General features: G+C 35.9%; 1 protein-coding gene across 1 annotated transcript in view; it reads right to left on the reverse strand.

Annotated features, from left to right (window-relative positions):
* Nucleotides 1–14,284, reverse strand: part of ERC2 (ELKS/RAB6-interacting/CAST family member 2) — a 252,129-nt gene that overhangs the window by 128,723 nt on the left and 109,122 nt on the right. The gene's annotated exons all lie outside the window — the stretch shown is intronic.

The following is a 14,284-nucleotide window of genomic DNA, read 5'->3' on the forward strand; positions in this document are numbered from 1 at the left end:
TGGGGAGCAAAATGCAGCTGAACAAGCAACAGAAAGACTTCTTCCTTTCCGAATGGCCAGGACTGGCTGGGGCAGAGGTCATTATCACAGGCAGGGAACCGCTCACCATATGGTCTGAATCCTCCCCAGGGCAGCTGCGGAGGTGGGAAAGCTATTTGGTTTAGAGCAGATGATTCACTGCTTCTCAGCAGTGACAGAAGTAGGCAGCTTACCATCAAGGCACCTGCCTTCTCTGCCTATTACTTGAACAAGCTGGAGTCAATACATCCATTTTTAACTAGATTTATGCAATTCATGATTCGCAATGGGGTCCCAACACTGATGCTTCCAAGTGTATCTGTTGCATTTTTCCTTTCACACCTTAGTCACATTTTCATTTTTAACATTCTTTAGCTGCTTTTACCTACAGTTAAAATTTGAAATTGAAAGTTTAAGGTAACATGGGCAAAGCATAAAAAACAATTTAAACTAGTTGTAGTTGTTCACAAAATTAGGACTGTACTCCATTCCAAAAAGTCTGACTGTAGCTTGTGCAGTCCAAATCTGGACTGGGTTTGACTTTAGTTTTAACCTAGCTAGCAGTGGCTCAGGAATACACACCAAAAAGCCCTTGAGTCCCTGGCCCAGTTTGATCTGCCTAGTATTGCTCCTACATTGCAATTAGAATTTAACTTAGCTAGTCTAAGGCAAATATGGGTATGTATATACAAGATGCATCCTTTCTGGGCTCTTGTTCAGACACTTCCTAAAAAGTCCTGGACATCTCTTGTAGTACATACTGGAATTTTAAATGGAGTTCTGCAGTTTTATTAAATACTCGTGTCCATTAAAACTATATATCTTCTTACAACCATCTTTAAAAAAAATCATTTGGGAACATCATTTGCAAAAGCAAGTATGTTTTATTACTCTTGCTTTTGCAATATTTTATGCCTAAAAATCTAACTTCCTTTAATGCAAAGTATTTGGCTATAAAGAACTGCAATAATGTGATTTACTAATATGCAATTAGCTTTATCAGATTCAGACCAGAAATAAACTAATTGTTCTGAATGTAGATTTTTCATACACAGTATATAGTCATAAACACAGCAAAATTTAAATGATTCTGCTGTGAAAGATCACATCATAAAGATGTCAAAATAACTGCAAGAACAGCATCATCATCTAGTGCAAGGAATTTTAAGCCAATAGTTTCTTAGAACACAGTGATATAATGCTTTGTTGAAGAACTTTGTCAAAATGGTGAAAATCAGGAAGGTATGATAAACTTAGCTATTGAGCCTTGTTATATTGTAAATGCAAACTACATGGAAAATAAAACTTACAATTACAGTTAAACACAAGTAAAGTCATGGTCACAGTTTCTATAGCAATGGTGATTCAGCCCTCTACTCCAACTTCTGCCATTTTGTGGCCCTGTTCAGAGAAGGAGGGCATACACTGAGCCTTACAGACACATAAAGGTATTTTCATATCACAGCAGCAAGTAAATGAATGTATAACTGCAAACAAGATAACAGTCATTTTCTATCTGGTCATCCAAAGGTCAGGTTTAATTTTTTTCTTCCAAAGTACTGATCAGTAACTGTTTCTACTAAAAGTTCAAGAACCCTTTTTTTTTTTTCCTCCAGTTAAAAAAAAACCCTAAAATTTATAAAAACAGCTGGGGGAAAAAAAACCCAAAGAAATGAAGAACAAGCTTTCAGGAAGTTAAAAGACCTACTACCTGTATTTTATAAAACTTTTTCTAACAAATTTCTGTTTCTGCTTATCAGTTGACTATATACGCATATTCATGAGCTGTCTGTCCCACAGATGAACTGAAGACCATATAAAAGGCAGATGGGTTATATAACCATTAACATCTCAACTTAGATGACCTTCCAGTCCAGTTCAATAAAATCTACCTATAAAACAATACAAAGGTGCTTTCTGAATATCAAGGCATTGTATAACATTGATTAGATGGAGCTATAATATGACTTAGTAATCTCAAGTAATTTTCCCCAGAGTTTACTATGCACTAATGGTACACACCTTCCCCCTTGCAAGATATATTGATCAGCAGCACTACTGAATAGACATTTGCATGGAAATTTATACACATGAATAAAGTTTCACATGATCTTACGTATATACAGTATCAGAACTGCAGTTATTATCTGGCAGAATGAACATTTTTAAAGATCAGAAGTGGTAAACTTTCAGCCATATCTAGGAAACCAGAACAAGTTATTCAGTCCACAGCCCCTTTCTTCTGCCGTCTGGGCCAGGCTGCCCTCTGCTACCATTTTCCTAGGAATCTTGAAGCCCAACACTAATCTTATGACCAAACGTACATCCATTTTATGAGCAAAAATACAGGCATTCCCCATTACATGAGCAGGTATGTCCTGTCATGAAATCAGGGCAACAATATTTTGATCGTGGGTTAGATCAACTCCTTGCCTGATGGTGGGAAGGCAGTTTAGAGCACGCGTTCAGTGTTTCATATGGAGCTACGTAGTCTGCCCTTTCTAAAGATTACACAGCCCAGCGAGTCCCATTCAAGAACTATTTCATTATCAAACAGAGAAAGAGCAGTTATCCACAGACCTTTATGTACACGTTACAAGCCAGCAGTAATGAGGACCCACAGTTTTTAGAATCCACAGCGCTGCTTCCTTTTGAGACGAGAAGAGCACACCGTGCTTCTCTTCCTTCAGCCTAAAGCCGTCCACCTCTCGGAGCAGTACAGCGGCTGTGCTGTGCTGCTTCCCAGTGGAGTCAGGGAAGGCTGGCACTGTGAGAGGCTACACCGTGCTTGACCCACAATTATCCCACTGCAGCATGCATCTGTTTTCTTGCATTTCTTCCTCTCATCCATACCTAGAGTAAGCAGCAGGAATCTCTTCTAAATGTCTCCGTGACACTGAAAAGCATAATTTTGTGCCTCAGAGGGTTTCCTCTCTTTCTATAGCAAAACTGAGATTCTTTCTGGCCTGAGAAGGTAAGCAAGACATTTTAAATTAGGGCCATATCAAACCCAATTTAATCACAGAATCATGTTATTAATAGCAGCATATACCTTTACAAGATGGCTGATTCAGGTTATTTACTACACAAGTTTGAAGAAAAACTCATTTTTGAAAATACTTCTGGGATGGAACAATTATTTGCATGCCATTTATATGCAGTTAAGACAGATAATTTTTGCTAGTAATTCTCATGATCGGTAAAAGCCAATTATCTCATTAGTGAACAGACATTTGCAGAATAGAAATATAATTCTCTATATACAAAGAGTATCATCTATTCAAGTTATGTCAATTAATAAGCTCTTTCTCAGACATGTTTGTCTTAAACTAAACATATGCTATGTAGTATAACCACCGAAATTCCCATTCAGAACACTTCCTTCCACAAATAAGCCAAGCATATAAAATACCTGCAGTATAAATGAGAAAAGGATATACAATACATACTACTGTAAGTGAAATGGTAAATAAAATTGTTGACCTTATTTCTACATTCTAATTATACAACAAAGACTGTTTTTATACAACAACCTGAAGTTTGACAAGCCAATTTGCAAGACCAGAGGCTGGCAGATGAAGCCACGGTGTTACCATGGAGATTTGCATTTGTACAGTTTGATTTAATAGGAGTCATTGTCTTTGGAAAACACAATCTGCTGTTAAGAATTCCTAGCTAAAACAAGAAAAACAAATCCAAAAACTCCTGATCTCTACTTAATAATCACCTAAGAAATGAGGAACACTTCAGATTCTATTTTGTTGATTAAAAATTAGCACAATAAAAATTTGTAGATAAGCATATATAGACATAGAGTGAATTATTTTTATAATACGACCTAGAACTCAGAATAGAAGACAGGGCAAATCTTAGGTTGTAGGCTGAGACAAGTACACCTCTGTATTATAAGGAAGGCGAACCACCATTTTTCTACCTTTTATTTACAAATCAGTTTCAAAATATAATACATAGCTCACTAAAGTATTAATAATGTATTTGGAAAGCTCTTTGTAATACCTGAGCAAAAGGTGCTAAAGAAGCAAAAAGTACAACTTCGATGGAGTGAAATTTCACTCAACATTTGCATTTACATTATTTGCTGCCAAGTCTCCAGAAAGAAATTGAGTCTATCTTTTAAAAGATGAGATAATTTTATTTCACCATTAACTCTTATGCCCAGTTATTAGAACATAAATGTTAACATTACTAACTCACCGATTATCATTTTAACAAAAAACTCCCATTCTCTGAGGCTGTAATAAAATAGAACATCACCCCTTGCTTAAATATATTTATGATTTATCAATCCTTTAATTGTCAGTTTTTCTTATAATACTTCTGTGATATGAATTAAACATCTGTTAACACTGAGACTTCTCTGTAAGGATTTCATAACGCACAATGACTATTCTCTTATTTTTCATACGACCGTCACACTTTACAATCCACACTTATTACAGAGTGGAACACAGCAGTCTGATTTAGTCAGTTCTCAGGTTCATTTCATACAACACTGCTTTGTCTCAGTGCTGCCTGGGATGTTGCATGTTGCTTTTATTTCATAGCTCTTGCTTAAGTTTTTATGGGCTTCCACAAGGTCAGTCTGAACAATCCTTTTTCACATGGTAGTTTACTTTATATGCCTTCCCAGATCTGCTTTGGGCAAGTTGATCTACGTCTCCTCTAAATCACTACAGAGCTTGAATCTTACTTCTTTCACTTGTTTAAGTGCATACTATTGAACAGGCCTCAATTTAGATATAAATATCAATCACACACATTCCATAATTTTTAATTAATTACTACTGTGTATTTAGAAAGTCTCAGTGAGTATATAATGTATGATATCGTCACTGAATGACAAAAAAAAAATCCGACAACTTACCAAGCAACTCCTATAAAATAGGTACATTTTCCTTAAATTAAATATAGTGATAGACTGTTAGTAACTATTATCAGAGCTCTGCTGACATCAGCTAACAAAACTTGTGCATGAAGACATTTTGCCACAGGGCAATCCAAAAAAAAAAGGAATAAATAATTTAGGGGGTAAAAATGATAAGATGTAGGCTAACAGTATGAAGAAAAGAGAAACTGTGTAGAGTAAAAAACAAAACCTAGATAGTATAAAAAGTCACGTGGTGGAAACTGCCCAACTACATAACTCTGTTAACATATTACAAAAACAATTTATTTCATAGTTTACGTATTCCGTTGCTTCTTGGTTAAATACTATCTAGTTATTTACAGCTCTCTATGGACTCTCCCAGTAGAATCTCGCAGATTTTCTGGGCTCCTACGTTTTACCACATAACTTCTACTTCCAAAATCACTTCTTTACAGACCCTTTGATATGCCAATTGATGGACTTATCCCACAGATATCTAAAATTCTTGGCATCAACTCCTACCTAACAGAAATCTTTTCAGAAACAGATCCCTAGTCAATACCTCAGCATGCTGAAAGCTCTGTTCACATACTTCATTCATTTTCTATTGGGATATTGCTGTACGCCATTCTTCAGAAGTTTGAATTTCAAGGCTGAACTTAAGTCAGTCAGTAGGTCTCTGAACGAATGGTTTGACCCTCTCCTTATGTACATCAGTGCAACTCGAGTGTAATACTAACACTAATTGGCATTATTCTAATACAAAGTCATTGCAGATGAAATCCTAGGCAAGTCTGCAGTCTGTTAAGCGTAAGAGAACGGAAGAAGATACCACAAAGTAACCTTTGTTAGCTTCACTACATTTAGAGGCAATAAAAAGTAAATGGCTATGTTTCCATTCAGTAGCAAACATACCAACAATAAAGTCTTTTTAAAAGTTAGGTCTCTTATATGCACTTGTCTCTTTTAGCATTGAAGACCTCCATGCCATATCTCTACATGCAAGGTTTTGAAAGACTATACCATTTTATGAAAACTTTAACACCAAAGTTTCTTTACATTTGAAATAAAAGCATATTTTAAAATAACTGTTTTATATACATTTATTGTGAGCTCTTCATCTTAATGCAATTTTTCATGTTAATATTTTCTTTAGAACAGTTTACAACAAGAAAGAAAAAGTGCAACATAATCCTTTTTAGCAGGCTTCTTCTGATCCTCCTATCTTCTACATTTTCTAGGAGGAAACCAGTGGTACACTGGATGATCTCATCATATGGGTGATCTAAGAGAAAGAATGGTGCAATGGTGCTTTAATATTTTCACAAAGCAATTAGATAAGAGGACTGTTATTCTATACTTTGCCTCATTAATAGATACCGTGCAGCATTTTAAGACATAGCTACAACACAGTCCTCATATCAAATGGGAAGTAGTATGAGTCAAGGAGTTGCATTATTACCTGCCTCAATTTAGTCTTTCAAAGCTGGGGATCATCTATTTCTTTTTCTGACCCTTCTCTTATGCAATGCATTTCCTACCAGATGATAAGTATCTGCAAGACAGAAAAAGGAAAAAAAGAACCCTACGTTGATTTTTAGCTCATATCATTATCCAACCCCTTAAAACAAAAGATAAACAGGGAAATTGAAGTATAATGATAAAGTAAATTTATTTTAAAATATAGAAAAATAAAACAATTCCAAAATTCATGCACAAGTTGTTAGTTCGAGGATGACAAACGTAAATATAATATGAGGGTAACTGACAAACGATTCATTCACTATAGCAAACTTACCACAGAAAGGCTTGTAGGACTTCTGTAGCTGTAGTCACGAGCAGTACCCAGTGTTCACCGGAGGAAGCGGGCCCCTGTGAAGGCCCCCCTTTAGCTCTTCTGCTACACCCTGATGTCCTCCCCAGCTGTAGATGCTGTGTGCATACAGAACAATCCCTATATGCAGAAGAAGCACCAACTTGTGGATTTTTTTTGTTAATTAATCAACAACTGTTTTACAGAATTGGAAATGACCGAGTTAATTGGATTTTTTGCTAAGAAAGTAGAGCAGAACAAGTTTCAAACTTTCACTTAACATGTTATTTCCCTTTGCTAATTAAAGGAATGAGTCTGGAATCTAAATATCTGAATTTCTTATTTTTTGAGCAATATTGATGTCACAAATTTTCTTTGACAAGTAGAATAGTTTCAAATCAGTTCCTGGAAACTCTTTCAAGTACCATAGCTTGTTTGATAGTTAAAATTCATTTAGGTGAATTATTTACAATAAATAGTATTTTGAAAGTTTGAATCGAAGAAAGTTCAGCACGGTGGGGTTTTACTTATACATTACCTCTGAATTTCTTGACTTTTTAGTGCTAGCTTTGGAAATAATTCCAATATACCTGAAAGATTTTTACCTTAAATTATTCATAAATATTCTCCAATCTTACTCTTGATGTAGTTTTTTCTGATATCTAGTTACTGAAATATACATTCCTAATAGTTGCACACAAAAAAACCTCCAAGCACACTGTTTAAGCAAACATCACCAGAGTTACGCTCAATTACCAACATGTAAATATAAATGTTTATATCCACATTTGGTAGTTCATCATTACTTACTTTTAACCATTTAAATTTTAAAAAGTTTACTTTACCTAGATATTAGTTGAAGGGAAAAGCAGGCTCTGTACCTCTAAATTTGTTATGTCTTTAGGCCATTAAATATGGATCTAGGTGTTTGACGGTAGACCAAAACTTTCAGGCTAGAGCAAGCAAAGACACTGCCTGAATGCAAGGGATAAACAACCTAGGGAGAGCAAGTCATGCTTTAGGATACAAGGCAGCTATAAAGTATCCAGACTTAGAAAGCAAATCATTTTCCAGCTGTGCAGCCTATACAAATAACCCCCCAGGTTTCTCTTACTGCTCGGAAAGTTCTGCGACCCTTCGGAACCAGAGAGGCTCAGGTCTGAAGGAAATGGTCTGAATGGTCTCACGGCTGAGGGGTGGACACAGGGAGGAGAGAGCTAAAGAAACCCGAGGAAGTTAAGCACAGAAATCCTATTAAAATTGAGGAGCACTACACAACAATAAATTCGCTGCACTATTTTGGAGATCTAAATCATAGCGTTCAGTTTCAGAACATACCTGTGATAAAGCTTTTGTGTACAAATTGTGCACAAACACAAAAACAAACAGTTAACATTCCATAAAGGCAATTCAGTCTTAATCTGTTTCAACATAATCCGGCAGATCATTTCTAAGAAAAAGTTAAACAGAGCAGGATGTTGATATTTACAGAGTAAGACTTTCTGAGGTTTAGTAGGAATTTGTAAATGTAGCTACTTAGAAACAAAACATTTACATGAAAACTTTCTTGCAACAGGGCAAGGGCTTGAGCTTCACAGGTACTAGAGATGTCTAGCATTTCCCCCCGCATGTATTCAGAAGTGCCTCTGACAGCACTGCGGTTTGCAATCTCTTGCTCAAATCTGAGACCATTCTTAACTAAAGAGCACTCTTTCTTTTGGAACTCGGATTTTAAGAGCACATCCTACCCCCCCCCCCCTCTTTCCTTTCTGGAAGGAAGGAAAGACACGTACACTGGTTACCGCCTAGAAGACTGAAAATCATGTTTCCCTTCTTCTGAAGGCACCCTAGAGTGAGAGCATATCCCGCCCCTTCTACTGAAAGCTCTTCTTTTAGCAGAAAAGACTCCAGATTCATGGGACCACAGGGAGCACAAGTCTCTGGATCGAGCAGTCAGGCTTTCCATGGGGATCTTGGGGATCCTGAATTCCAGCCCTTACTCCTACAAGATTGTTTAACATCATCACCAATGCTCCTCTTCTCCTGTGTCTCAAAAGAAACATGTGAATCCTGTTCATTTTTCAAAAGGATGTGTGTGCCTGTCTTCCACAGAGGCACCAAAATTACAACGCCAGCAATGACGCAGGCTTAGATAAGGGCAGGATTTACATCATCTACTGTGTTTCCCCTGAGATTGTAGGCGGTTTCTCATTCCACTGCAGATCTGTTTTCAAGTGCATTAGTCCTTTCATATGAACTGCTCAGGAAGCTTAAGCACCTAAACCAGAACTTGTATTCAACTATTCTTAACACTAGGCATTTCTGCATCCAACGTTCCAGTGCTGGAGTTCCTCTTTGGACCTAGCCACCAAACAAGCCGTGCAGTCACTTTAATTTTAAACTATGTGAATAAAAGGTGTCTTCCCACACAAAGATTATTCTTTTCTCATTTCCATAGGGACTAAATTTATTAAATTATTAGGGAAATACCAGCGGGGGACTATTAGACTATTGCTAATCTAATCTTCAGATATTCCTCTAGTAAATACAGCATTCCCATAAATGTAGAACTTCTACCAGGCTGTTGGAAAGCTAGTGAGTTTTCATGCTAGTAATTTAGGAAAATCCTGAACTACTATGCAATAAGCATTTGCCATTTTAGAAGAGCTTTGGGGACAAAAGACCTAGTGGTAAACTGAGCTGTCACAAAGGTGGGGTGGGTTTTTCAGCAAATGGTAGGAGATTTGCACGTTATTTTTTTCTTAGTTTTAGGAGTTCTGCTTTAATAAGTTTTGCACCAAAGTCTAACTTTATATTCTCATTGACAGAATTACACACAAAGAAGCTTTCAGTGTTGAAGGTACCAAACAGCACGATCAAAAGCTGAATAGGAATGAGGCATCCTGTACTCCTGCCATCTATTGACAAATTAACTTCTAATTGCAAGAATCAGGCAAGCCGTAGAGAGTAAAGGAGACACCTGTAATTGTATTTAAACATATGCAACTGTTTGTCTGCTTGATATTAGCCAGCTTGACTTACAAAGTTAAGTGAGAGGCAGCTTTTTATGAGAAACAGCCAAGAATGAACAGTGACACTAAAAATGTGCTCAGAGGACAGAAGGCAGTCGAGAGGTCATCCCACATAGGTATCTCTCTCACAGTCGCCATACATGCAGCACGAATACCATAAAATGGTGTGTCATTAAGATGGAAAGCTTTTATCCAAGTGGAGGAAACTAAGATCCTCAAATGTATCAGGAAGCACAATTTTTTTTTTAATCTACTGTTCCTAAAAGAGACTTCAGGATCAATTACAAATAATACAATATTTATAGTAACTTAGAATTACCTAAAATAAAATTACATAAGTTATATGGAAACAGGGATGAATGAAGTACAAGAATGTAATTGTAAAAACACATAAGCTTGACAGTGTAGAAGATGGGACTGGTAATGACATTCACACCTATTGAGAATACTTGGATTAGCCCTTTATTTTTGACAGGCTTGATTCTCTTATTGCTTACACAAGGACCCAGATACATATCCTTCTATACAAACTACAGATAACAGATCTGAAGAGGTTTGCAAGGTCTAAGAAGGTATACAATGAAAGAAAACTTACAAAAGAACATTTATTAGACATATTCAGAAAATCTTCATTGCTCTTCCAGGTGGGAAGCTCATCTGTCTACATATTTCTAAGCATAATTGCTGTACTTTTATGCAGATACACATAAAACTCCCCAGACTTCAAGAGTCCAGGCCCTAAACATATCTTGTGCTGTCTTTATTTTCTGAATTTCATTCTTCAAATTTTACTCAGCATCCTTCAAGATTAACCCTAAAGAAATTAAAGAATGTATCCTATTAAGTTCCAAATGTCCTGAAATACCAGAGTCTGTTCAATGGAGCCAAGCAAAGTCTGGAACAAGTACATATATCTTCTACTTTTCAGACCACTGCACTAGCAAAATTACATAAAAACTATGAGTATGGAACATTCTAAGTTATGAAATTAAAATTTTGCAAGACTTTGTTAAGTAAAATTGTAACGGCAAGAGCAGCAGCATCCAAAGGGTTTTCCTTCATCAGAAAGCACTGCTGCATTTTTAATGCAAGTAATTTCCAACCAAAAACATTTAACAGAAAGCAGTCTGGGCAGTGCTCAGATTACAAGTGAATGTATTTTATACTTTAGCTTTTGCATTACCGTAACACTACATTATCTCATCTAATTAGATTTTTCCAAAACCTCTGGAAAATGAACTTTCCACATGCTCTGGATGTTTGTTTATTGACTAAACACAGTATACATGAACTAAACAATCTATCGTAGCAATAGGAATTATAGAAGAGCAATACTACAGCCTAATGGGCTACAGAAATAGTTCTATAAAACCATCACGTTATAGTCTTTAACACAATGGATGTCTTAAACATATTTAAGACCGTAACATTTATAGCTTTGATCTTTATATTTCTCTCTCAAAAACAAAATGAAAACAACAGCTCCTATGTTAATGAACAGGCCTTTAGATATTCCATGGACCTGACATAGCAGCAGTCTCGTTTGTGAGCTGGTTAGCACACATCTCAATATACAACATGTGAGATGCCCCAATGACTGGGTGCCTGATTTTTTTCCAATTGATTATCTGGGGCTTCCAGTGACTTCATCTGCAATTCCGAGCACTTAGCATTTATGAAGGTCTTAGGATCAGAAGGATGATAACACAGAAAATCAAAAACACACAAGCACATACTTGCAAAAGCTCTGTCTGAAATGACTGGCCCAGCAATAAAGAGGAAAGCTGTGACAGAGCCAGCAAAAAACCTCAGATCTCTCAAGTCACATATAACCCCTTTAATCTATCATACCACTATTTCTTTTCTTATCCTGCTTTATTCAATTCACATTCTTCCAGTTTCTAGAGCAAATGACACAGAGGTTCTGCCAAAAACCCACTGATTCACTAACTGACCCCAGTATGGAACAACTGAGCTCTATTTTTTTTCTTGAGGGATGTGTTTTGTGGAAACATAGCATCTATTCAGTAAAGACAAAGACATTAAAGGTTCTATACAAAACCACAGTTTTTATGCTTCCTAATTTCTGAATGCCTGATTCTACTCTTACAGTATTACTTTGGTAACACAGAAAACCTTTCTTTGAAATACTTCTTTAAAAGCTGCTAGTGGAGAGATTAGAGAGATGAAAAGGAGTAACAAACTAGCAAAACAGCAAAAATAAAGAGAAGTCTTCTAGAATGAAACAGGAAATTTATTAAGAACCTAACTGAACATTTTCTGAAAACTTCTCTTCAGGTTTTTCAGCCTAAATTTCAGATACTGCAAGTACCTTCTCTTCCAAGTTCTTGTCAAATTGTATTTCAGTCTTTTGATTGTCCCCGTCTTGAGCACTAATGTGCTGCAGCTACTGCGGGGGATTCAGTATATGGAACCAGCCTAGAGTTAATCCAGCATAAATCCTCCAAAACACCCGCAGTACCACCTATTTAGTTTTCCAGATCCATTCCTGCCCTGCATCGCTATTTGCTAATGTCAGCATAATCCGAGAGTCAAGCGCCTTTATTTTTCACATGCCCTTCTCTTCAAGTTGTAGCACAAGAGACTGTTACCTGCAGACACTTTCCCCTTTCCTAGATTTCTATTATTTTTCTCATTATTTAGCATCAGTACATGGACAGATAATCTACCAAGAAATAAGTCATAGTCTCTACTAGTACAGTCCATTTACATGTTACAAAAATAGTTTTAAACCATCCTTTACTTCAATACTACTTTATCATAACACTTAAAGCATACTGGACAGACTTTCCTACATTAAAAAATCATAGAATTGCTTGGTCATAAAAAAAAAGTCAGTTACAGTTGGTTTTTCAGTACATTAAATCAGCCAAGATTAACATATTCATACTAATTGTCATGCTATCCTAACAGGCGAGCAAGAACCTAAAACGTCCTTTAAAGGGCATTTTCAAGACAAAACAATACATTGCTTCCACTTATCACCTACAGAGAGTGTTGGCAATTATGAAAGTTAATGGCATCTCGTTATTTTCACTCCCTTCTCCAAGGCAAGTCATCAACTCAGTTTCTTTTCCAAAGACTCCAAGGCAGCCCCTGAACATCCCCCAGGGCTTTGCTCTTTACAGGTCCATTTTCTCCTTCTTCATCTTGCAGTTTTGCAGGTTAGATGAGACTGCCTCTGAGAGGACAAGATCCAAAATCCTATCTCCTAAAGGAACTTGCTAGCAAGCAGAAATACAAAACATCTCCTCTTTAATATTTTACAGTGTTAATATTATCTTGCAATTTTATCATCACAGTGAAACAAACTCTATATTGAGTGCCTTTTTCAATCATGCAGATCATGTGATATAAATCCATTCTTTAAATACCATGGATTTAATACAGCAGAGAACATAGAAAACTTCTAAAACCTCTAAATATATTTTCCACTCCTGGGAAGACTGTTCATTCTAGAAAGCGCTGGAAGAAACATATACAAAAGTATAGCTCCACATCTGCAAAGCTTTCTGTAAGAGAATATCCATAGTTTCATCATGCTATGTATTGTATTGTCCCTCCTTCACATCAAACATCAAATTTTAAATTTATTTTTAATTTATGCCAAGAACAAAGTAATGTAGTGCTTCAGATCTTAAAGGCTGGAAGGATCAATTCAGACACCTAAAGCTCCAAAGACACGTAAAGGCAAAATTAGTGAAAAATATAGACAATCTGCCATTAATTTATTTCTGAATGCAAATTAAGTACTCTATACAGGAAACACTCCAATATATTTTTAAAAAATCTTTTTCTTTCTGCCCTTCATACAGCTTTTATTATATCACTAAAGAAAAATAACTTCTGCAAATGTAAACAAATATGGAAAAACACATGACAAAAGCATAGGTGTTACAATTTTCTCAGAATTATTAGCAAGAACCTATAACGGAGGAGTAAATCAGACTTTGAATTTATATTGTAGAAGAAAATGAAATGTTTGTCTAAAATATCTTAAACATTACATGTGGCTGTCTTCATATCCCTTTTATATATATATATATATATACACACACACACACACACACACCTTTTCACATAGTATTCCTATAGTGCAAAAAAAAAGTTACTAATAAAAATAATCATCCAAAATGTTTTACAGATCCTCTAAGAATACAGCAAATAGGAATGCTATATATGGTATATTATTTACATTAAATTCTTAAAAACTTTAGCTAGGAGTTGCTAGTAACTACCATTTAGTTGCAAAGCTGCTCTGAGAAACTGCATACTTAATACTAAGTATAAAGAATATCTTCTTATCTAAATAATCACTTAAAATACAGGAGAGAAATTTACAAGTTTAAAAATAAAATCCTCTGGCACAAAAAGAGTATCAATATTTCATCCATAATTACATTTGCTTGAGTGGTGAATCTTCCATAAAAAACAAAACTGGGTAGGGTTTTTTTTTTCAATTTTTAACTAGTTAACTAAGAGGAAAGTATGTTCATTCTGCACACTGCTGTG

The sequence above is a fragment of the Apteryx rowi genome, unplaced genomic scaffold (genome assembly GCF_003343035.1).
Source record: "Apteryx rowi isolate R43461 unplaced genomic scaffold, aptRow1 scaffold_49, whole genome shotgun sequence".
Lineage (NCBI taxonomy): Eukaryota > Metazoa > Chordata > Aves > Apterygiformes > Apterygidae > Apteryx > Apteryx rowi.